Source organism: Rhinolophus sinicus, chromosome 3 (assembly GCF_057876585.1).
Source record: "Rhinolophus sinicus isolate RSI-liver-muscle chromosome 3, RSI-T2T, whole genome shotgun sequence".
Taxonomy (NCBI): Eukaryota; Metazoa; Chordata; class Mammalia; order Chiroptera; family Rhinolophidae; genus Rhinolophus; species Rhinolophus sinicus.
Window position 1 is genome coordinate 97,535,324 of NC_142503.1, and position 26,127 is coordinate 97,561,450.

Below are 26,127 nucleotides of genomic sequence, written 5' to 3' on the forward strand. Positions count from 1 at the left end.
CATAATTGTTTTGAGACTCATCCATGTTGTAGCTTATATCAATAATTCATTCCTTTTTATTGCTGAGTATATTCCATTATATGGGTAGACTAGAGTTTGTGTATCTATTTCCTGTTGATGGACATTTGGGATGTTTCCAAATTTTGGCTATTCCAGATACATCTGCTATGAACATTCGTGTACAAGTCTTATGGGCTTTTATTTCTCTTAGGTAAATACTGGACGCTAAATGGCGAGATCACATAATTGGTGTACATTTAAACATTTTAAGAATAGTCAAACTGTTTTTCGTTTGCATTCCCACAGTGTATGAAAGTTCCCGTTTCTCCAGATCCTTGTTTGCATGTTTAAATTTTAACCATTTCAATGTGTGTAGTGTTATCTGTAGTTCTAATTTCCATTTCCCTAATGACTATTAATATTGACCTTTTTTAAAATTAAAGTTTATTGGGGTGAAATTTGTTAGTAAAGTTACATACATTTCAAGTGTACAATTCTGTATTACTTCATCTATAAATTCCATTGTGTGTTCACCACCCAGAGTCAGTTCTCCTTCCATCACCATATATTTGATCCCCCTTATCCTCATCTCCCACCCCCCACACCCCTTACACTCTGGTAACCACTAAACTATTGTCTGTGTCTATGAGTTTTTGTTTCTCATTTGTTTGTCTTGTTCTTTTGTTGTTTTTGGTTTATATACCACATATCAGTGAAATCATATGGTTCTCTGCTTTTTCCGTCTGACTTATTTCGCTCAGTATTACACTCTCAAGATCCAATAAATTTAATTAAAAAAAAATTTAAAAAAAAAAAAGATCCATCCATGTTGTCACAAATGTTCCTATGTCATCTTTTCTTACTGCCGAATAGTATTCCATTGTGTATATATACCACAACTTCTTTATCCATTCATCTATCGAAGGACATTTTGGTTGTTTCCATGTCTTGGCCACCATAAACAAAGCTGCAATGAACGTTGGAGCACACGTGTCTTTATGGATAAATGTTTTCAGATTTTTCGGGTAGATGCCCAGTAGAGGGATTTCTGGGTCATACAGTAATTCTATTTGTTATTTTTTGAGGAACCTCCACACTGCCTTCCATAACGGCTGCACCAGTCTGCCATCCCACCAACAGTGTATGAGGGTTCCTTTTTCTCCACAGCCTCTCCAACGCTTGTTACTATTTGTCTTGTTGATGATAGCCATTCTAACAGGGGTGAGGTGATACCTCATTGTGGTTTTTATTTGCATTTCTCTGATGAGTAGTGATGTTGAGCATTTCTTCATATGTCTATTTGCCATTTGTATGTCCTCTTTGGAGAAATGTCTCTTCAGGTCCTCTGCCCATTTTTCAGTTGGGTTGTTTGTTTTTTTGTTGTTGAGTTGTATGAGTTCCTTGTATATTTTGGATATTAGCCCCTTATTGGAGGCACTGTTTGCAAATATCTTCTCCCATTCACTTGGTTGCCTCTTTATTTTGTCAATGGTTTCTTTTGCTATGCAGAAGCTTTTAAGTTTCATATAGTCCCATTCGTTTATTTTAGCTTTTACTTCCATTGCCTTTGGAGTCAAATTCATAAAAGGCTCTTTGAACCCAAGGTCCATAAGTTTAGTACCTATGTTTTCTTCTATGCAGTTTATTGTGTCAGGTCTTATGCTTAAGTCTTTGATCCATTTTGAATTAATTTTGGTACATGGTGACAAATAGCAGTCCAGTTTCATTCTTTTGCACGCAGCTTTCCAATTCTGCCAGCACCATTTATTGAAGAGGCTGTCTTTTCTCTATTGTATGTTTCTTGCTTCTCTGTCAAAAATTATCTGTCCATATTTATGTGGTTTTATTATCTGGGTTCTCAATTCTATTCCATTGGTCTATGTGTCTGTTTTTCTGCCAGTCCCATGCTGTTTTGATTATTGTAGCCCTGTAGTACAAGCTAAAGTCAGGGAGTGTGATACCTCCAGCATTGTTCTTTTTTCTTAAGATTGCTTTGGCTATTCGGGATCTTTTGTGGTTCCAAACAAATCTGATGATTTTTTGTTCTATTTCTTTAAAAAATGCCATTGGGATTTTGTTGGGGGTTGCATTAAATCTGTATATTACTTTGGGTAATATGGCCATTTTAACTATGTTAATTGTTCCAATCCATGAGCACGGAATATCTTTCCATTTCTTTGTGTCTTCAATTTCTTTTATAAATGTCTTTATAGTTTTCATCACACAGGTCTCTCACATCCTTGGTTAAGTTTATTCCTAGGTATTTTATTCTTTTTGCTGCGATTGCAAAAGGAATTTTTTTTATTTCTTTTTCTGAGATTTCATTGTTAGTATATAGGAATGCAATGGACTTCTGTACATTGATTTTATAGCCAGCAACTTTACTGTATTCATTGATTGTTTCTAATAGCTTTTTGGTGGCGTCCTTAGGGTTTTCTATATATAGCATCATGTCATCTGCAAAGAGTGACAATTTAACTTCTTCATTTGCAATTTGGATGCCTTTTATTTCTTTTTCTTGCCTGATTGCTCTGACGAGGCCTTCCAACACTATGTTGAAAAGCAGAGGTGATATGGGACAGCCCTGTTGTATTCCTGAATGTAGAGCAAAGGAGTTCAGTTTTTCACCGTTAATTATGAGATAAGCTGAGGGTTTGTCATATGTGGCCTTTATTATGTTAAGGTATTTTCCTTCTATACCCATTTTATTAAGTGTTTTAATCATAAATGGATGTTGTATCTTGTCAAATGCTTTTTCTGCATCAATTGATATAATCATATGATTTTTGTCCTTTATTTTGTTTATGTGATGTATCACGTTGATGGATTTGCATATGTTGAACCATCCTTGTGTCCCTGGGATGAACCCCACTTGGTCGTGATGAATAATCTTTTTAATGCATTGTTGCATTCAATTTGGTAGAATTTTGTTTAGGATTTTTGCATTTGTGTTCATCAGAGATATTTGTCTGTAGTTTTCTTTTTGTGTTGTCCTTGCCAGGTTTTGGTACCAGGGTAATGTTGGCCTCATAAAATGATTTAGGGAGTACTGTCTCTTCTTCAGTTTTTTGGAAGAGTTTGAGCAAGATTGGTATTAGATCCTCTTTGAAGGTTTGGTAGAATTCATTAGTGAAGCCATCTGGTCTCGGACTTTTGCTTTTGGGATGGTTTTGGATGACTGATTCAATTTCGTTACTGTAGATTGGTCTGTTTAGATTTTCCAGTTCTTCATGGTTCAGCTTTGGAAGGCTATATGTTTCTAAGAACTTGTCCATTTCTTCTAGGTTTTTGAATTTGGTGGCATATAGTCCTTCATAGTATTCTTGGATGATGCTTTGTATTTCTGTGGCGTCCGTGATAACTTCCCCTTTTCGTTTCTGATTTTCTTTATTAGTGTCGTCTTTATTTTGATCTTAGTGAATCTAGCCAAGGGTTTGTCAATATTGTTAATCTTTTCAAAGAACCAGCTCTTGTCAGATTAATTTTTTTCTATTGTCTTTTTGTTCTCTATTTCATTTAGTTCTGCTTTGATTTTTATTATTTCCTTTCTTCTGCTGACCTTCGGTTTCATTTGTTCTTTTTCTAGTTCTTTGAGGTGTAATATGAGGTTATTTATTTGGGATTTTTCTTGTTTCTTGATATAGGTCTGTAATGATATAAATTTCCCTCTTAAAACTGCTTTCACTGCATCCCAAAAATTTTGGTAGGATGTATTTTCATTGTCATTTGTTTCTATGTATCTTTTGAGCTCTCCTCTAATTTCTTCTTTGACCCGGTCATTCTTTAAAAGTATGTTGTTTAATCTCCATGTATTTGTGTTTTTTCCTGCTTCCTTTTTGCAGCTGATATCCAGTTTCAAAGCCTTGTGACTATTGATCATTTTTTTGTGTGCTTGTTTGGCATCTGTATATCTTCTTTTTGAAGTTTCTGTTCAAACCTTTGCCCATATTTTATTTATGTATCTACATATTTTTATTACTGAGTTTTTGAGATTTCTTTATATATGCTGGATATAAGTACGTTATCAGACATGTGCTCCACAAATATTTTCTTCCAGTCTGCAGTTTGTGTTTTCATTGTGGTAATAGTGTCTTTTGAAGAGAAGTTTTAAATTTTGACAAAGTCCAGTTTATCATTTTGTTCTATGTATCATCTTTTGGTAGCATATCTAAAAAAATCTTTGCCTAATCGATTGTCACAAAGGTTGTCTCTTCCACATTTAATTTTGTTTCATAGTTTTAGGTTTTACATGTAGGTATATTATCCGTTTTGAGTTAATTTTTGTATATGATGCAAGTTATGGATCAAAGTATGTTTAAAGAAAATTTGTTATGGCTATCTAATTGTTCCAGTATCGTTGGTTGAAAATACTATTCTTTCTCCAATAATTGCTTTTTACATTATTTAAAAATCACTTGTCCATAGGGGCTCCCAGTCAAGATGGTGGAATAGGTAAATGCTGTGCTTGCATGCTCTCATGACCACATCAAAATTACAACTAAACTTCAGAACAACCATCATTGAGAATCACCTGAAATCTAGCAGAACAGAAGACCTACAACTAAGGACATACAGAAGAAGCCATGTTAAGACTGGTAAGAGAAGCAGAGATGCAAAATGAGCTGGTCCCACACCTACATGTGGTAGTTAAAAATAGGAAGGGCTATTTCAGCTGTGGAGGTCCCCACTAAGGGGTGAGGGGTCCCAGCCCCACAACAGGCTTCCCAGCCCTGGGGTCCAATGCCAGGAAGAAAAATACCCACAAATTCTGGCTGTGAAAATCAGCAGAGATTGTGACTGAGTGAGACACAGGGCTGCTGGAAACCCAGATGTCCTCTTAAAGGACCCATTCACGGATTTACTCAGTGATGGATTCATTCGAACTGAGGTCCCTGGGGCAGGAGCACGAAAGGCGCCAGGAACATACAGGGAGGAACTGAATTGTCTGGCTTAGGGTTAGGGCTGGAGGGGCAGCTTTCTCCCAGACAGAGGTGCTGGCAGAAGGCATTGTTCCTTTGTTGAGCCTTCCCCCCATCCCAGCGTGCAGACACGGGGGAGCACCCTATCTGACTCTCCATCAACCTGTCTAACAGCATTCCCCCAACTTTGGTGATTCCCTGAGACTCCCCTCTCTTCACCCAACTTGCAGGCCCACCCAAGCCACTTCTTGTAGTTTACAAACTCCATACAAGCAGCATTTGGCCTCGGAGGTACAGTCTTGTTAAGTAGCCCCAAATCAAGCACTAGTGGCAACCATCTGCAGATCACTTTGTAGCTCATACCAAGTGGCCCTGGGCAGGGCACAGGTAGTAGGTGACCTTGCCTGCAACACAGCCCTTCAACAGAAGCTCCAGAAGCAAACACCTGGTGTGGCCAGCTTCAAAACACACTAGAGCACCACCCAACTACATCCACAAATGACACACTCAAAGGACAGACTGGGTAGGCACCAGAGCCCTGCTAAAGTGCATCCTGTTTTGTAGCGTCACCTGCTCCATTGTAGCCATGTCCAGTACTCACAACCAGTCAGCCTGAGGGTAAATCACTTCCATTGATGTGCAAACAGCAACCAAAGCTCAACTATAACAGGACATACAATCTTCACAAGGGACACACCTGTAATACCCAGCTCAAGTGACCAGGGAGACTGCACCACTGGGCCCCACAGGACACCTATTATATAAGGCCATTCTACTAAGACTGGGAGACATAGCAGCTCAACCTAAGACATAGAAACAACAACAAGGAAGCCGCCAAAATGGGGAGACAAAGAAACATGTCCAAAATGAAAGAACACAACAAAGCTCCAGAAAAACAACTAAACAAAATGGAGACCAGTAATATACCAGATGCAGAGTTCAAAATGCTGATTATAAAGACGCTCAAGGAACTTAGTGAGAACTTCAACAAGAGAGATAGCAAGCATAAGAACGTACATAGAAACCATAAGACAAGAACCAGTCAGAAGTGAAACATGCAATAACTGAAATGAAGAATGAACTGGAAGGAATCACCAGCAGACTAGATGAAGCAGAGGATTGAATCAGTGACTTGGAAGACAAGGTAGCAGAAAACACCCATTCAGGTTAACAAAAATAGAAAAGAATTTAAAAACACTGTGGATAGTTTAAGGGGCAGCATCAAGGGTAACAACATGCACATCATAGGGGCACCAGAAGCAGAAGAGAGAAAGCAAGGGATTGAGAACCTATTTGAAGAAATAATGATGGGTAACTTTCCTAACCTGGTGAAGGAAACAGACATACAAACCCAGGAAACACAGAGAGTCTCAAACAAGATGAACTCAAAGAAGCCCACACCAAAACCCATTACAATTAAAATGGCAGAGGTTAAAGACAAGGAGAGAATTCTAAAAGTAGCAAGAGAAAGCTAACTAGTTATCTACAAGGGAACTCCCATAAGATTGTCAACTGATTCCTTAGAAATTTTGCAGGGTAGAAGGGATTGGCACACAGTGTTCAAAGTGATAAAAAAATAAGGACCTACAACAAAGACCACTCTACCCAGCAAGGCTATTATTTATTTATTTGTTTGTTTATTTATTTATTTTAAGGTTACCACTTAAAATTGAAGGAGAGATAAAGAGCTTCTCAAACAAGAAAAAGCTAAAGGAGTTCATCACCACTAAACCAGTATTACAAGAAATGTTAAAGAGACACAAGCAACAGTTTAGTGTTTACCAGAAGGTAAAGCAGTGGGGAGAGGAAGAAGAGGGTAAAGGGAGTCCAATACATGGTGATAGAAGGAGATTTGAGAACATAATGCAATGTATAGATGATTATATTATAGAATTGTACACTTGAAACCTATATAATTTTACTAACCAACATCACCCCAATAAATTTAATAAAAAAGTGTATAAAAATGTTAAAAGGGCTGGGCTTCTTTAAGAAGAAGAAGGGGGGAAAGAACAGAAAGATGAATAATAAAATAGCAAATGTCAATAACTGTGTATCTATCAAAAATCACTTCAAAAGTAAGTGAATTAAATGCTCCAATCAAAAGACCTAGGGTAGCTGAATGGGTAAGAAAAAAAGATTCATACATATGCTGTGTACAAGAGACCCACTTCAGATCGAAAGACACACACAGACTGAAAGTAAAGGGAAAGGGGTGGAAAAAGGTATTTCATGTGAATGGAAATGAAAAAAAAGCTGGGGTAGCAGCATTTATATCAGACAAAACGGACTTTAAAACATAGGCTATAACAAAGAGGGATATCCCACAATGATAAAAGGATCAATCCAACAAGAGGATACACCCCTTGTAAACATTTATGTACCCAATATATATAAAGCACCTAAATATATAAAGCAAATTTTGACTGATATAAAGGGAGGGATTGACAATAATACAATCATAGTAGGGGACTTTAACACATCATTGACACAAATGGACAGATCTTCCAGACAGAAATGAACAAGGAAACAGTGGCATTAAATAACACACTACACCAGATGGATTTAATTGATACTTTTAGAGCATTTCATTCCAAAGCAGCAGAATATACATTTTTTTCAAGTGCACATGGAACATTTTCCAAAATGGACCACATTAGGCCTCAGAACAAGTCTTAATACATTTAAGAAGACTGAAATCATATCAGTCATCTTTTCTGACCACAATGGTATGAAACTAGAAATCAGTTGCAAGAAAAAAGCTGGAAAACACAGAAATACGTGGAAGCTAATAAACATGCTACCAAATAATGAATGGATCAACAGTGAAATTAAGGAAGCAATCAAAAGATACCTTGAGACAAATGAAAATGTAAACACATGACCCAAAATCTATGGGACACAGTGAAAGCAGTTCTAAGAGGGAAATTCATAGCAATACAGGCCTATCTCAAGAAACAAGAAAAATCTCAGATAAACAACCTAACCTTACACTTAAAGGAACTGGAAACAGAACAGCAAACAAAGCCCAAGAAGAAAAGGAATAATAAAGATCAGATTAGAAATAAATGAAATAGAGTCTAAAAAAAAAACAAAAAACAAAAACAAAAGATCAGTGAAACCAACAGCTGGTTCTTTGAAAAGATAAACAAAATTTATAAACCTTTAACTAGGCTCATCAAGAAAAAAAGGGAGAGGACACAAATAAATAAAATCAGAAATGAAAGAGGAGAAGTGACAACTGACACCAAAGAAATACAAAGCATTATGATAAAATATTATGAACAATTAATATGAAAAGAAATGGATACATTCATAGAAACATACAGTCTTCCAAGACTGAATCAAGAAGAAACAGAAAGTGGTATATAAACCAAAAACAACAAAAGAACAAGACAAACAAATGAGAAACAGAAACTCATAGACACAGACAATAGTTTAGTGGTTGCCAGAGGGTAACGGGGGCGGTGGGTGGGGGGTGGGAGATGAGGGTAAGGGGGATCGAATATATGGTGATGGAAGGAGAACTGACTCTGGGTGATGAACACACAATGGGATTTATAGATGATGTAATACAGAATTGTGCACCTGAAATCTATGTAATTTTACTAACAATTGTCACCCCAATAAATTTAATTAAAAAAAAAAAAAAAAGTCTGAACTGACTGATTACTACTAATGAAATCTAATTAGTAATAAAAAAACTCCGAATGAACAAAAGTCCTGGAACAAAAGACTTCACAGGTGAATTTTACCTAACATTCAAAAAGGAATTAACACATATACTTTTCAAACTATTCCAGAAAATTCAAGAGGAGGAAAAGCTCCCAAGCTCCTTTTACAAGGTCACCATTACCCTGATTCCAAAACCAAATAAAGATATTACAAAAATAGGAAAGTATAGGCTGATATCCCTGTTGAAAATAAGTGTAAAAACCCTCAACAAACTATTAGCAAACCAAATTGACCAATACATTAAAAAATTGATACACTATGATCAAGTGGGATTTATTCTTGGGATGCAAAGATGGTTCAGTATTCACAAATCACTTAATGTGACACACCACATGAATAAAATGAAAGATAAAAATCTTATGATCATATTAATAGATGCAGAAAAAGTGTTTGACAAAATCTAGTATCCATTTATGATTAAAAACTCTCAGCAAAGTGGAAATAGAGGGAGCATACCTCCACATAATAAAGGCCATATATGGCAGAGCCACAGCTAACATGCTCAGTGGGGAAAAACTGAAAGTGTTCTTCTTAAGATCAGGAACAAGAAAAGGATGCCCACTTTCACCACTTTTATTCAACATAGTATTGGAAGTCCTAGCCACAGCAATCAGAAAAAAAAAAAAAAAAAAAAAGACATCTAAATTGGAAAGGAAAAAGTAAAACTGTCATTATTTGCAGATGACATGATACAATATATTCAACTGATAAATGAATTCAGTAAAGTAGCAGGGTACAAAATCGATATTGAGAAATTGGTTGCATTTTTATACACCAGTAAAAAACTGTCAGATAAATTAAGAAAACAATCCCATTTGCATCAAATTGCATAAAAAAACAAATACCTAGGAATAAATTTAACCAAGGATGTAAAAGACCTGTACTAAGAAAACTATAAGGCACTGAAGAAAGACATTGGAGAAGATACAAATACAGAAGCCTGTACAGTGCTCATGGATAAGAAGAATTAACATCATTAAAATGTCCATACTACCCAAAACAATCTATAGATTCAGTGCAATCCCTATCAAAATACTAATGCCATTTTTCAGAGAGTTAGAACAAATAATCTTAAAAATTATATGGAACCACGAAAGACCCTGTATAGCCACAGCAATCTTGAGAGAAAGAAGAACAAAATTGGCGGTATCATGCTACCTGATATCAAACTATACTACAAGACTACATTACTCAAAAGAGTATGGTACTGGCATAAAAACAGACATATAGGTCAATGGAACAGAACAGAGAGCCCAAAAGGAAAACCATGTGTATATGGTCATTTAATCTATGACAAAGGAGGCCAGAATGTACAATGGGGTACAGTCTGCTTAATAAATGGTGTTGGGAAAACTGGACAGATATATATGCAAAAAATTGAAATTAGACCACCTTCTTACAGCAATTGCAAAATAAGCTCAAAATGGACTAAAGACATTTTTTTTTCTTTGTTTATTTTTTTTAAGACTTAAATGTAAGACCTGAAATCATAAGACTCCTAGAAGAAAACATTGGCAATGAACTCCCTGACATTGATCTTAGTGATCTATTTCTTCGGGCAAGAAAAACAAAGGAAAAAATACATTGGACTACATCAATCTAAAAAGTTTTTGCAGAGCAAAGGAAACCATCAAAAAAAAAAAAAAATAACCAAAAAGACAGTCTACGGAATGGGAGAAGATATTTGCGAAGGATACATATGTATGCGATATTTAAAAAGAACTCATACAACTCAACAACAAAGAAATAAAAAATCCAATTAAAAAATGGGCAGAGGACCTGAATAAACTTGAGGACATACACATGGACATACACATGGACAATAGACACATGAAAAGATGTTCAATGTCACTAATCATCAGAGAAATGCAAATTAAAACCACAGTGAGGTTTCGCCTCACACCTGTCAAGATGTCTGTCATCAATAAATCAACAAGCAAGTGTTGGTGAAATGTAGAGAAAAGGGAAACCTCATACACTGTTGGTGGGATTGCAATTTGGTGCAGCCACTATGGAAAATGGTTTGGAGGTTCTTTAAAAAATTAGAAATAGTACTACCTAGGGTTTCCGAGCAGGAATTCCTTCCCGCCCATTCTCAGGAATTTTTTTGCTTTCCCGTTCCTGAATCCCAAGAAACGTTGGTTGGGAAATCGGGAAAATCGGCTCCTTGAACCCAGTAATACCCACAATGGGAAATAAACGTACTACTAACAATGCATCTCTTAGACATTTTTCCTATTTATCGCTATCTAAAGTTACATTGTGTTACAATGTTACATGCCACCAGACATGCCTGGGCCACACCAGAATCAGATATAACATTACCAGCTAATTTTACTCTTGTAAATGGAGCACATTTGATCATGGAGAACAGAAAATAGTTTGTATTTACACAGAGAAATGTTTATTTTCACAACCCAGGATTTGACTACAAAGTCATCTTCAAGTGAACTAACTAAGGAAATCTAAGGTACTTTACCTTAATATGACATTGTAGTCAAATCCTGGATTGTGAAAATAAATATTTCTCTGTGTAAATACAAACTGTTTTCTGTTCTCCACGATGAATCTTTTCCACAAAGTGATGGCCGATACAACCAACCACATTCGATCAGTTTGTTTGCAGCTGAACAATTGTGATGTATGTGAGTGTTCTTGGCTTTCTCAGTTGCTGTGGGTAAGTCAGTCTATTTAGAAACAACTCGCACTGCTAACATTTTATTCCAATATTACAATAATTTCCAATCTCATAATGTTTTATGTCACTTTTTAGCTATAAATATTCGCTGCACAATATTGGTCTTTCTTAGTTTTTTCTTAAGGCTTTAAAGGAAATAAAATTTTAATTGGTTAAACGTAGAAATAGAGATCTTTTGTCTCTCACAAAGCACTTGAGCAACATTAGTTGTCTGTGAGATGGAAGAGGATGAATTTTTTGCCTTGTCAAGTAAGAATGAAATTGCATGACTGGCGAAGTCATTAATGGAAAGACTTTTAACGGAACAGCAAAAGAAGTTCCAAGAGAAGAAATAAAGGATGTCCTTACAGAGAGTTCTGACATTAAGTCAAAATCTGATCTGAAGTGTGAATTGACTAAAGCAATATCAATTTTGACATCAAAGCCCAGCCCTATGCATGCAGACAAAATATTTGCTTCTCTAAGGAAGGAAATGAGCTTATATGAAGCAACGTATTCTCTCACTCCCAACTTGAAGATGCTTTTAGACACACTCATAACAATTTGACCAATATCTACAGAAAAGGAAAGAAATTTTTCCACAAAAATGTATTTGTTACAAAGCAAAAATTACGATTGATTGGGCAATTAATGTTCTATGTTTCTTAAAGTTTCGTTTTAAAAATGACAAATAAAAACTATTTGAAGTATTTCTAAAATTTTCAAATGAATAATATTTGCTTTTGTTTTCTATTAATGTTTAATTTAATAAATAAAATAAGTGAGATTGGGAATGTTAATGCATTGTGTGATATATGTAAAAACTCACTGTATACTATAAGGTTTGGTTAAATAAAGTTTGTATTAATTACATTGTTTATATTTTGAGAAAACCTGAAATGTAACAGAAACCTAGCCAAAATGATACTGCAGTGACCCCTGTTTAGTGCTCAGGGCAAGAGATGCACTAGTCATGAAATTCTGGTCAACCTCCATTTAGGAAATTTTATTTACTCAAGTTTTGCATTGATCTTTTACATATAGGAGAGTCTCGAAACCTCTGAAAGACTGCGTCCAGGGCCACGAACCCCAGTCGTCCCACCTTTTTTCTGTTTATTAAGTTTTACTGTTTCAGCCATTATTACAGATGATCAACAAAAACTGAGTTAAAAAGATTATTTCAGCAATTCTTGAGAATTCTCAGGAAATATGATTTCCCGTTCTCGATTCCTGAACGTTCCAAAATGTCGGGAATTTGGAAACCCTATTACTACCTATGACCCAGCAATTCCACTCCTGGGTATTTATCCAAAGAAATCCAAAATACTAATTTGAAAAGATATCTACATCCCTATGTCCAATGCAGCACTGGAATGGACACATGGAAGCTACTGAAGTGTCCATTGATAGACAATTGGATAAAGAAGAAACGGTACATATATACAATGGAATATTACTTGGCCATAAAAAAGAATGAACTCTTACCATTTAAGAGAGTGTTACGCTAAGTGAAATAAGTCAGAATGAAAAAGATAAATATATGATCTCACTTATATGTAAAATATAAAGATAAAAATAAAGGAATAGAAATAGACTCATAGATACAGAGAAAGAACTGATGGTTGCCAGATGGGAGGGGGTTTGGGCAGCTGGATGAAAAAGGTGAAGGGGTTAAGGATATTACTCAGCCATACAAAAGAATGAATTCTTGCCATCTGCAACAACATGGATGGTCCTAGAGGATATTGTGCTGAGTGGAGTAAGGCAGAGAAAGACAGATGCCATATGATTCCACTTATATAAGGAATCTAAAGAACAAAATAAGTGAACAAACAAAACAGAAACAAATTCACAGATTCAGAGATCATTTCGATGATAGCAAGGTGGGAGGGGTAGGTGGGGGGATAGGTGAAAAAGGGGAAGGAATTAGTAAGTGCAAATTGGTAGTTACAAAATAGTCATGGGGATGTAAAGTATAAGGAATATAGTCAATAACGTAATAACTATGTGTGGTGTCCGTTGTGTACTTGATTTATCAAGGTGATCACTCATGAGTTATATAAATATTTAATCACTATGTTGTACACCTGAAGCTAATATAATATTGTATGTCAACTGTAATTGAAGAATAAAAAATATTTTAAAAATCATGTGCCCATGTATGTGTGGGTCTATTTCTGAACTCCCCATTCTGTTCCATTGCTGTGCTTATCTGTTTTTACAGCACCACCTGCCTTGGTTGCTGTAGTTTTATAATAAGTCTTGGAACCTTGTAGTGTGAGTCATCCAACTCTGTATTTATTTTTTAAAGTTATTTTGGCTGTTCTAGGTCCCTTACATTTCTGTGTGCGTTTCCATGTGAATTTCAGAAGCAGTAGGTTTCTGTAAGTGGGGTAAACCCCACTTAGCCATCTTTTAAATTTATTATTAAATTTGATTTGTTAAAATTTTATGTAGAATTACTGAATCTATGTCTTTACTGGCTGGTAGCAACTGGCACTTTTGCTGGCCCTGTGTGAGTCCCAGGCACTGTTACCTCTGATCCTTCTGGGTCATTATTTCCCCAGACTGGGCTCTTTCCTTCATGTGGATGAGTTGTGTGCAGCTGATGCTGAAGTCTGCCCCTCTGTAGATCTCTGTGATTCTCTGTCTGTGCAGCTCTCTCCTCTCCAGTGCTCTGCCCTGTGAATTCTAGCTATCTTGGTCTCCCTGGACCCTCATCTCTATCGCCTCAACTCAGGGAGACCGCTTGCCTGTGCCTGGGTTCCCTTTTCCTTCTCTTCAGTCTGGAAACTGTCTCAAGGTAATGGCTCACCTCATTTGTCCCTTGTCTCTCAAGGAACAAATTACTGTGCTTTATTGTCGGATATGTAGTGTTTTGAAAACTGTTCTTTCGTGTATTTTGTCTGTTATTTTCATCGGAGGAGTACATTTGGTCCCTGTTACTCCATTTTGGTTGAAAGTAGAAGTCACTTACTTGGGTTTTACATAATGGTTTCTTGTATCACTTGGTGAATTTTTTAGTGGGATCTTGCTGTAGCCAGGCCATCTGATCTTTTGTGTGTGAGGGCAAGTTCTGTCTATCCAGAGTCCCCTTCCTCTGCCTTGAATTTATAGCACCTTTTCTTAACTTCTGTCATTTTTGTTGTTTCTTTTTCCCATTTGACTATAGTTTCTTTGAAGATTATGGCTGAATCTTATTTACTTCTTGACCTGATAGTAAATGTGTGTTTATATAATGAATGAATGAATGAATGAATGTGAATGACTTGTTCCATTTCCATAAGAATATATAGGATACTGTTCTACCCCTCATCCATCAAAGAAGTAGATCAAAGCAGGGTATGTTCTGTTTAAAATTGAAGCTTTATTTAAAATTTAGCTTGTTTTGAATTTTAAGTGTATGCTTGTATGCATTCATATAATAACGATGGGGTGCTTGGTTTTTTAATATTGGTAATATGATGGCTAACTGGGAGTTAAATGGCTTCCAAAATAATTCATGGTCTTTGAAAAATTTCTCTCTAGTTGATACAGGTCTGGTAGCATATGATCCTGAACTTCGCTTTTTAATGAAAATTTGTCAAACAGATGGCATTATACTTTATAGCTATTTAATCTGTGCTGTTTAGTTTTTTTTTCTTTTATTGCTAAATGGGACAGAGGTAGAATTTTCCAAATATATGACTAATAGGAAGCTTCTGTGGGAATTTTCTACCCTTAAGGTATCTAGTGAGTTTGAGGGAGGGATCGCAGTAGAAAGAAAACATTGTAGCAGGGGTATCTCTGTGAATAATTATTCTGGAAAGAGAATTTATGCTTCACTAGAAATATATCATTAGACATTTTTGATTTCCAATTACTTGTCAGTTACTGATTGGGGAGGTGAACTTATTATCATTGCAGTAGACTTTGCCTAATTCTCTGTGATTTTTGGTTGTAGCTATCACAGGCTGTAAGATGTAAAATGAATGCAGACTCCGTTTTTAATCTATTTGAACAATTTGGAAACTTGCATCCCACTGTAATGGAATTTGCTGTGCTGTGCCAAAGGATTTTTTGATTCTGAAGTTTTTGTGCTATTTACTTTTGCTTTATTTTAAAAAGATTCTGGGATGTTACCCAAGACAACTGGGAATTGCTCAGAACTGTATTGGAAATCCACGCGATGAGGTTGAATGTGGAAGTGGGGCTGCATATGTTGCCAATCATTCCTAGAATTGTTGCTGGGCTTGGTAATGGCTTTTCTTTAAGTATGTTGTGTGATCACATTTGTAAAGAGACAGGCAATATTGTGAAGAATGTGGGGTTATGGGAGTTTTAAAGCAAGTACAACTTGAATGACTGTTTCTAGAGTATTTTCCTTGACCATTTTTGATTTTCCATTTGGTTTAGATTTACTTTCTGGGAAGGATACAAACTTCTTCCTCTCCCCTGCCCACCAACCTGATCTTCTTGTTTGACTCTTTTCAGCTGCTAAGGTTACCTGGGTGCACTAATGTGAGAGTGGTTTTATGGAAGGGAACTGAGGACTAGGTGGGAGAAAACCACACAGGACAGAAGAAAATAGGAAGAATTTAGGAACGGCAAAGAAATGAAGAAGAGAGCCAACGGTGTATGTATTCATCAGATGATTGAGGAAGTTAGCCAGGTTTAGGAATGGATTCGGAGATCCTGAAATAATCCTTTACTGTCGCTAGTCTCCTCTAAGATGCTTGCTTATCCCCCAAAGCAATGGATTGATGCCATCTTGGACTGCTCTTTGGTTCTGAGGTCTCCATAAGGACCAAGCCCTCTAGAATGAAAGCATATGTCACCATAGCTCAAACTGCATAATGCTTTGTACACAATAGTAGCTTAATAAATGTTTACTGAATAAATAAAGGGCCCTTAGCCTTGAAATTCTACTCAAACTTCATTTTTTTTTTTTTTTTTTTTTTTTTTTTAATAAACAGAGTAACCTGATTACTGAGAAATAAGCAGTTAGGGTAGCTTTGAAATGTCCTGGTACTTCCTGTTTGGTTTGAAATGAGGATGTTATTCTGTCCTAAAGGTGAGGAGAAGAGGGATTAGAGGGGAATTGACAGCAGGTAAAGGAAAGCCAGGCAGTGGGGCCAGGAAAAGAGCAGATGCCAGCATAAGATTTGGGTTTTGTGGAACTGCAAAGCAATAGGTGTTTCCTGGTGTCATGATTGTGATCGTTCTGTTTTAAGAGGCTAGAAGTCGTTCCTTCTGTCACAACACAAAGCATTGTGTGGCTGCTGGGCACTGTCATGCTCATTCCAGACAACCTGGGAGCGTGCCAAGCAATGATTTTGTTGTTTCTGCTCACCTCAGATGTGGCAGCACGCGTGGGGCCCCTGGGAGCCCTCTGGGCTTGACAATGATTCTGGATGTGGACCCTGGAATCCCTGGCCATGTCAGTGGGAAATAAGATCGTGCACTCCGGGGGTGATGCTGTGACTGCAGGCTCCAGCTGTTGGGCTGTCCATATTTTGATAAAGTGATGGCTCTCTTGCTTCATGGGGGGAGAGAAAGTATTTAGTCTAATGCTGTGATTAATATTTTATCTTTCTAATGTTTTTTTTTATCAGAAGTAAGCCACATGAGTTCAGTGGCTTTTTCCTGTTTTATTCACATGTATTCTCAATAACTAGAGCAGTGCTTGGCACAAAATAGACACGCAGTAGATATTAGTTGTAGACTGCATACCTGTGATCAGTGGGGTCGGGTAAGGGTCAGAGAGGAAGAGGACTGAATCCACTGTACTTGAACCCACTTCTGTCTGTTTGCTGTCTTTTCTCTGAGGCAGCTTTAGAGACTTGTCAGTGCTTGCCGTGTCCCAGCACAGTGCTGGGCGTGCACTGGGCAGATGGGTAGGCCCAGCCCTGCCCTTGAGGAGCTTCTACTCATGCAAGAGCAAGGTGATGGTAAGTAAATCCTAGCCACTCTGGGGGTGTGCTGCAGATGCTGGGGAATCCTGGTGGACTCTCCAGGGTCAGGAGGACTTCCAGTGGAGGGGATACCTGAGCTGAGTGTTGACACCTTCACAGGTGGGCACAGAAGAAACTGGGTGGAGTTCATGTAAGCAGACGCCATGCCAGAGCATGGGCACAGGTATGGACCTCGGCCCCCTCGGAGACCTGCGGGTGGTGAGGTATACCTGGAGGGCTGAGCCTGTGGGGAGGGCCCACACGTGGGACAGGGCATCAGCAGACGCCACTGAAGAAGAGGCTTGCATGCTTGGATTTCTATCTATGGGGAGCAACTGAAGGTTCGTTTTCATTTTTTGAAAATCTTTTAAGTGAAAAATTTCAAACATTTAAAAGTAGAAAGAATGGTATGATATTCATAAACTCAACCTCTAGATTCTACAATTAATGTTTTTCCATATTTGCTTCATCCATCTTTCTGTGTCTTACCTATATGTATCCATCCATCCGTCATCATCTATCAGAGTTTAAGCAGGGGAGTGATTTGTGTTTTAGAGCGCCCCTCTGGAAGGAGCATGGGGGATGAACTAGGGAAGGAAGGGAATGGAGTTGGGCAAGACTCATTGAAAGTCTGTTAAAATTGTTGAAGTGAGAGGTGATAGTGGCCTGAACTAAAGTTTGGCACCTGGGTTGGAGAGTGAGGGCTCAGAGATATTTATGAGGTTATTTCAGTGATTATGGCTTATGACAATTAAGATTGTCACAAAACTTAATGGCTTAAAATAATGACAATATTTATTTTGCTTACAAATCTGCAGTTTGGGCAAAGCTGCCTTTTTTCTGGTCCACTCAGTATCACCTGTAAGGACTCGAAGGCAAGGACGGGTACTCATCTGAGCCCCCGCTTGTTCATACCTGGGTGGTTGACACTAGCTGTTGGCTAGGATCTCATTTGGAACACCTACGTGTGGCCTTTCCATGTGGCCTGGCATTCTTCACCACATGGCATCTGGGTTATGAGGGTGAGTGCAGAGAGAGACAGGGCGGAGGAGAGAGGGAGAGAGTAGGTGAAAGACAATGAGAACACCGGATGGAATGATGTTGACTTTTGTAATGTCACCTCTGAACTCATGTCCCATCACTTTTGCCACATTCCATTCATGAGGCAGTCACAAGTTTAAGAGGAGAGAAAATAGTCTCCACCTCTTGATGGGGGGTGACAAGGTTCCAGAAGAGCATGTGGATCTGGAAATATAGCTGTTGGCCAATTTTGGAAAATTGGCCTGTACACTCTGTACAGGGGCTAAAGTGACAGGATTTGATAGTTGGGTGTGGGGAGTGTGGAGAAAAAGGAAGAGCAAAAAGTCTGAGATGACACGTGGACCTCTGGGGTGAGGGAGGCCATCCCCCGAGAGGGCCATGTGTGTGGAGGGATAGGCTGTGACAAGGAGGGTGTTTGGCTTTGGGTCCCATTGATTTGTTAGGAAATCTTGCATCAGAACAGCTTCCTAAACTGCATACGCACAGATGTAGCATTATTCCAGCAACGGGCAACTGCATTTCTTGGTAGCTTTCTGCTATCTCTGAGCTGAGTTTGTTTTTCTGGCTTCTCTGGGTCTCCTAGAAGGCTGCTGTGTACTCTGAACCCGAGTGGAGGCAGCCAGCTCTTTAAGTGTTCCCAAGCCTCAGGAATGCTGTGGCCCTTTGCATCTGCTTCCCTTCATGGGGTAACAGCAGCCAGTCAGGACCCAGCATTTATGGAATTCATCCAGAAGGCATTTATTGAGCATGGGTGGTATGCTGGGACCTAGAGTTCATGTGTAAATGCCAACATTGCCCGAAGGAGCACTCTCTCTCGAAGGGGATAGAAAGCCTGGTGTTAAGCTCCAAGGAGACAGCTCTGAGCAAAGCAGGTGTAAAAGGTGCTAACTGGGCTTTTTGTGGCCTCTGGTTTTCCCATTGGGTGCACTGTTGCCCGTGTCTCTTTTGAAGCACACAGGGTTCTGTCTGAGAGGAGAAGCCAAACCACTGTCCTTACACTTTATGGGACATTTATATAACACTGGGTTCTCTTGATTCCTGCATTAAACTCAGCACCAGCAATGTTATATCCCCTCCTCTGCCTCTGGGCAGAGGCAGAGCCAGCGCCCAGATGTCCCTGACTAATATATATCACTGCTTCCAGAAAGCCTAGGAATACCCTACCCCACTCCTCACTCTCGACTTCCTGCGTCTGGACTCTGATTTAGTATCATCTTGCCTGGTTGGTTCTGATACTGAGTTTATTCTGCAAACCCTGACTGAAAATCTTATTCCCTGCAGATGAGACACAAATGAGTATAATTCAAGTTAGAAAGCACTGAAATGCTGAAAGAGTTCCATATAGGGAGGGAGCCCTCCTGTCCTGGGAGAAGAGGGGATGTTTCTTTGAGAAGAGGATATTTGAGCTGTGCTTTGAAAGTCAGACAGAGTTGGATATACAGAGATGGTGGATATGATGGCAAAAGCATTCTAGTTAGATTACCAGTATGAACAAAAGCAGGGAGCATGGCAGAGGTGTGTTTCATTCTAAATGACTCTGCCATCAATCCGCTTAGATGAGTATGCGTATAGTTTGTATGAGGTTATCTACCTTTGTTTTAAAAGTCTTATTAACATTATTTAATTATTTCATCCTGACAGTGAGCAGACTTTTGCTTTTATCAGGAGAAGTTGAGTAAAGCCATTAAATTGAATCTAGACTGTGGACTATGTGAATAGAATCAGCAGATTGGGAACATTTTGATTTAAGACAAAACTTGAAATGCTTTGGAAAGAATTATAGGACTTTTAAATCAATATTAAAATTTTATACAGTAAAATTTCTATTCAAATTAAGAAAAATAAACCAGGAAGATAAAGTTGCTTGCCTAAAGGTTTCGGTAGTATTCTGAAATGTGTAGTTTTTCCAGTATCCCTCTGTTTTTAATTCAGAGACCACTACATACATTTCCTTTCCAGTGATAGTCACTCCTTCGTGTAGATTTGAATTACCATCTAGAATCACTTACCTTCAGGGGAACTTTCTTCAGGACTTCTGGTACTGCAGATCTGCTTATGATAAATTCCATAATTTTGTTTATATGAAAATGTCTTTATCTTATTTTCGTTTGAAGGAGAGTTTTGCTGCTTGTAGATACTGTTCCACTGTCTTCTGGCCTCCATGGTTTCTGATGAGAAGGCCATCGTCACTTGTATTATTTTTCTTATGTATGTAATGTGTCAGTTTTAACTGGATGTTTTCAAGATTTTAACTTAATATTTCAGCAATTTGCCTAGATGTAGTTTTCTTTATATCTGCTGTGCTTGGATTTTGTTGCGTTTCTTAAGTTTATAAGTCCGTGTTTCACAAAATTTGGAAGTTTTAGGACTATTTCTTCAAGATTCTTCTGTCGTAGTCTCTGTTTCCTCTTCTTCTTGGACTCCAGATATAAGTTGAACTGATTGATATTGTCACAAAGGTCTCTGAGGCTCTGTTCATTTTAATTCAATCTTATTTTCTTTGCTGTTCTTCAGATTGAATAGTTTCTATTGATTAAGCTTATAATTCACAGACTCTTCTGCTATCTCTAATCTGCTATTAATCTCATTCCAGTTATTGTACTTTTAATTTCTAGAATTCCTATTTGATTCTTTTTTCTTAGTATCTAATTTCTGGGTGGTTATAACCTATATGTTCATTCATTGTGTATATATTTTCATTTAAAACTTTTGAATATGTGTGTGTGTGTGTATGTATATACACATATTTATGTATAATATGTACACACACAGACTTGCTGCTTTAAAGTCCTTGTCTGCTAATTTAAACACCTGGGTCATCTTTTGGTTGATTGAAAACATTTTTTGTTCTTGAAGATGGGTTATATTTTCACACTTGATCTTAGCCAAAAGGCCGAGAAGCGATGAGGATGGGTTATATTTTCTTCTTTTTTTGCATGTCTAGTGATTTTTGATCAATTACTGGGCATTATTAAATATACATTATAGAGACTCTGGATCCTATTATGTTTATTTCAACAGGATTTTTTCTGATAGTTAACTTGGCTGGATTCAAAGTCTACAATCAGTCCCTTGTGCTAGGCAGCAGCTTACATGTCTACTTATTTCTTTCAGCTTCTAGCTGTTGCTTTTCCATCATACCCACTGTGGTCTCTCACATCATGTGTAGTTTAGTAGTCAGCCATGGATCTGAGTGGACTTTATCCCATCTGCAGTTGCCTCTCTCCCAAGATTTTACGTCTAATTTTCTGGTTGTTCTTCTAGCCACCAAGTTTTCCTCTGATACTTCAAGTCAGTTAAGGTTGTGGCTTTCTTCCATCCTTAGATGCATGCAAACTGGGGAGTGCCCTCAGGCAAATGTCTGTTGCAAATCACAAATCTCACCTTCTGCCATTGTCATTCAAGGATAGACTCCTGTCCAGTTTCTGCTGCTTTTGGTCCCTCTCCAGTACCTTTAAATACATTAAAAAATACATTTTGTCCAGACTTGATAACTGTTACCTGCAGGAGGGTTAGTCTATACAAGCTATCCTGGCAATATTGGAAGCCAGGGTCAACAAAGAGACACTTTTTTTTACAGATTTATTGAGATATAATTGATATAAAATAAACTGTACATATTTGAAGTATACAATTGTATAAGTTTTCATATGTTTACATCCTTGAAACCATCACTACAATCAAGATAACAGTGAGCTTTATTAAGATTTCGTATGAAAATGAGTGGTGGGAAATAAGGCTTTTTCATGCCTTATACAGGTAACCCCCATATAACACGGCACTTCTATAACATGGTTTGAGAATTGGTGAAAACCCTTGTATAACACAGCATCCTAGAAAATGGCTTCACTCTAACACAGTTTGAGAATTAGAGAAATCCCCAAACAACACGGAGCTTAATAAGAGCTTTTAAGAGCAAAAGATAATCTCATTTGAAATTTTTCATTCAAGCATGGATGTCGTATCAGATTTGACTGCAGAATTTTAAAATTTATTAGAATTTTAAATCCATTTTGTTCATGGAGTATTAAGTTCAAAGTATGAAGATATCTTGTCAAAAAGAAAATGCCCTTGGTTAATGGTGCTTAGTAGTGATGACGAAGAAAACATTATTTAATACATATTAATATGTTATACTTTGGTGAAAATTGCTTTAATAAAGATATTTCTCTTATTATAAAACTATAATAGTATTTTTTTAAAAAGTTTTTGGAACCTAATCCCCTTTTTTGTATTAGTTCTTTGTTTCGTATAACACGGATTCACATAACACGACAATTTTGGAACCTAACAACCGTGTTATATGGGGGTTACCTGTATAATATTTTACTGATTGCTTTCAAATGTAGTACCTCATTTTGATCTTAACAATACCCCTGTGTTATGGACTGAATGTTTTTCCTTCCCCCCACCAATTCATATATTGAAATCCTAATTTCTAGTGTGATAGAATTAGGAAGCGGGGGGACTTTAGGAAGTGATTAGGTCACGAAGATGGAGCTGTCATGAATGGGATTAGTGCCCACATAAGAAGAGACAGGAGAGGTTGGCATTTTTCTCCTCTCTGCTCTCCCCCTCTTGTGTCTGGAGCTGTGGTGTGGGATCCTGGATCTAGGATTTAAAGATGTAATTTTGCACGTAGAGCAAAGGGCTTCAGTTTTTCACCATTCATTATGAGATTAGCTGAGGGTTTGTCATATATGGCCATTATTATGTTAAGGTATTTTCCTTCTATACCTATTTTCTTAAGTGTTTTAATCATAAATGGAGGTTGTATCTTGTCAAAACTTTTTCTGCATCAATTGATATAATCATACAATTCTTGTCTTTTATTTTGTTTATGTGATGTATCAAATAGATGGATTTGCGTATATTAAACCATCCTTGTGCCCCTGGGATGAACCCCACTTGGTCGTGATGAATAATCTTTTTAATGCATTGTAGCATTGTTACATTGGATTTGCTAGAATTTTGTTTAGGATTTTTGCATCTGTATTCATCAGAGATACTGGCCTGTGATTTTCTTTTGTGTGTGTGTGTTATCCTTACCAGGTTTTGGTATCAGGGTAATGTTGGCCTCATGGAATGAGTTAGGGAGTACTGTCTCTTCTTCAATTTTTTGGAAGAGTTTGAACAACATTTGTATTTGATCCTTTTTGAATGTTTGGTAGAATTCACTAGTGAAGCCATCTAGTCCTGGACTTTTGCTTTTGGGAGGTTTTGGATGACTGATTCAATTTCGTTACTGGTGATCGGTCTGTTTAGATTTTCCAGTTCTTCATGGTTCAGCCTAGGAAGGCTATATGTTTCTAAGAACTTGTCCATTTCTTCTAGGTTATTGAATTTGGTGGCATATAGTCCTTCATAGTATTCTTGGATGATGCTTTGTATTTCTGTGGCATCCGTGATAACTTCCCCTTTTTCATTTCTGATTTTCTTTATTAGTGTGTTCTCTCTTTTTATCTTAGTGAGTCTAGCCAAGGGTTTGTCAATTTTGTTAATCTTTTCAAAGAACCAGCTCTTTGTCACATTAATTTTTCCTATTGTCTTTTTGTTCTCTATTTCATTTAGTTCTGCTCTGATTTTTTAATTTCTTTCTTCTGCTGACCTTGGGTTTCATTTGTTCTTCTCTTTCTAGTTCTTTAAGGTGTAATGTGAGGTTATTTATTTGGGATTTTTCTTGTTTTTTGAGATAGGCCTGTCATGATATAAATTTCCCTCTTAAAACTGCTTTCGCTGCATCCCCAAAATTTTGGTAGGATGTATTTTCATTGTCATTTGTTTCTATGTATCTTTTGATCTCTCCTCTAATTTCCTCTTTGACCCAGTCGTTCTTTAAGAGTATGTTGTTTAATCTCCATGTATTTGTATTTTTTCCTGCTTTCTTTTTGCAGTTGATATCAAATTACAAAGCCCTGTGATCAGAGAATATTCTTGGTATGATTTCAGTCTTCTTAAATTTGCTGAGGTTAGTTTTATGTCCCAATATGTGGTCTATCCTTGAGAATGTTCCATGTACACTAGGAAAAAAATGTATAGTCTGATGTTTTAGGATGAAGTGCTCTATAAATGTCAAATTATGTCCATTTCATCTAATGTGTCATTTAGGGCTGCTATTTCGTTATTTATTTTCTGTTTGGATGATTTATCCATAGCTGTCAATGATGTGTTTAGGTCCCATAGTATAATTGTTGTTTGGTCAATTTCTCCCTTTAGTTCTGTTAGTAGTTGCTTGGTATATTTCGGTGCTTCCTGATTGGGGGCATAAATATTGATGACTGTTATGTCTTCTTGTTGTATAGTCCCCTTTACCATTATGAAATTTCCATCTTTGTCCCTTGTTACTTTTTCCACCCTGAAGTTTGTTTCATCTGATATCATTATGGCTACTCCTGATTTTCTCTGGATACCGTTTGCTTGGAGTGTCAATTTTCACCCTTTCACTTTGAGTCTATGCTTGTCCTTGTAGCTGAGATATGTCTCTTGGAAACAGCATGTGGTTGGTTTTAGTTTTTTGATCCAATTTGGTACTCTGTGTCTTTTTATTTGTGAGTTCAGTGCGTTTACATTTAGGGTGAATATTGATATGTGAGGATTTCCTATCATTTTGTCTTTAGTTTTCTTGTAAGACTGTGTCTTCATTGTTTCTTTGCCTTTTTGTTATTGTCTATTACTTCTGTGTGGTGATATGCTATGATTTTTTCCCACTGTTTCTTCTTTAATTACAATATATATTTCAGTTCTGGATTTTTTTTGAGCTGTTACCGTTAATTTTATGCAAAAGAAAGTTTGATATTTAGAGTATTCCATTTTCTTCAGCACGCTTACTTTCTCCATTCCCATATTCCAGTTCAGGCCTTTACTCTCCCCCTTTTTGAGTTTTGGTTGCCACAAATTGTCCCTGTTGATGGTGGTCGAATAGCCTTCTTTAGTATTGCTTGTATTGGAGGTCGTGTATTAGAAAATTCCCTCAGCTTCTGTATGTCTGGAAAGGTCTTTATTCCTCCTTCATATCTAAAGGATATCTTTGCTGGGTATATTATTCTTGGGTCATAATTTCTCTCTTTCAATAGTTTGAATAGTTGGTTCCACTCCCTCCTGGATTGTAGAGTTTCTGCTGAGAAATGTGATGATAATCTAATGGGCTTTCCTTTGTAAGTTACCGTCTTTTTTTCCATGGCTGCCTTGAGGATTCTTTCTTTGTCGTTGATTTTAGACAGCTTCAATACAATGTGCCTTGGAGAAGGCCTGTTGGTGTTGAGGTAATTAGGTGTTCTATTTGCTTTTTGGATTCGAGGATCCAGCTCTTTTGACAAGTTTGGGAAGTTTTCATCGACTATTTGTTTGAATATACTCTCTGTTCCGTTCTCCCTTTCTTCCCCTTCTGGTATGCCCATTATTCTTATATTGCTCTTTCTGATGGAGTCAGAAGGTTCTTGCAGAGTTCTTTCATTTCTTTGAAGTCTCAAGTCTCTTTCTTCTTCCATCCGTGTCATTTGCAGGTTTCTATCTTCTGTATCACTCATTCTTTCCTCCATCTTGTCAACTCTACTACCTAAGCTGGTTATTTCATTCTTAATTTCTTCTATTGAGTTTTAATCTCCAGAAATTCCATTTGGTTCTTTTTTAAAATTTCAATCTTTTTGGTAAAATGTTCATGTTGTTCTTTGATTGTGATTGTGAGTTCATTAAACTGCCTTTCTGTGTTTTCTTGCATCTCATTGAGTTTTTTCAGAACTGTAATCTTGAATTCTCTGTCACTTAAGTCACACATTTCCATATCTTTAAGTTCATTTTCTGGAGGCTTTTCATTTTCTTTCCG

At 37.3% G+C, this 26,127-nt stretch overlaps 1 protein-coding gene and 1 pseudogene across 2 annotated transcripts in view; one reads left to right on the forward strand and one right to left on the reverse strand.

Annotated features, from left to right (window-relative positions):
* Nucleotides 1-26,127, forward strand: part of GALNT17 (polypeptide N-acetylgalactosaminyltransferase 17) — a 513,668-nt gene that overhangs the window by 26,036 nt on the left and 461,505 nt on the right. The window lies entirely within an intron of this gene.
* Nucleotides 21,030-21,210, reverse strand: LOC148758532 (U2 spliceosomal RNA; annotated as a pseudogene).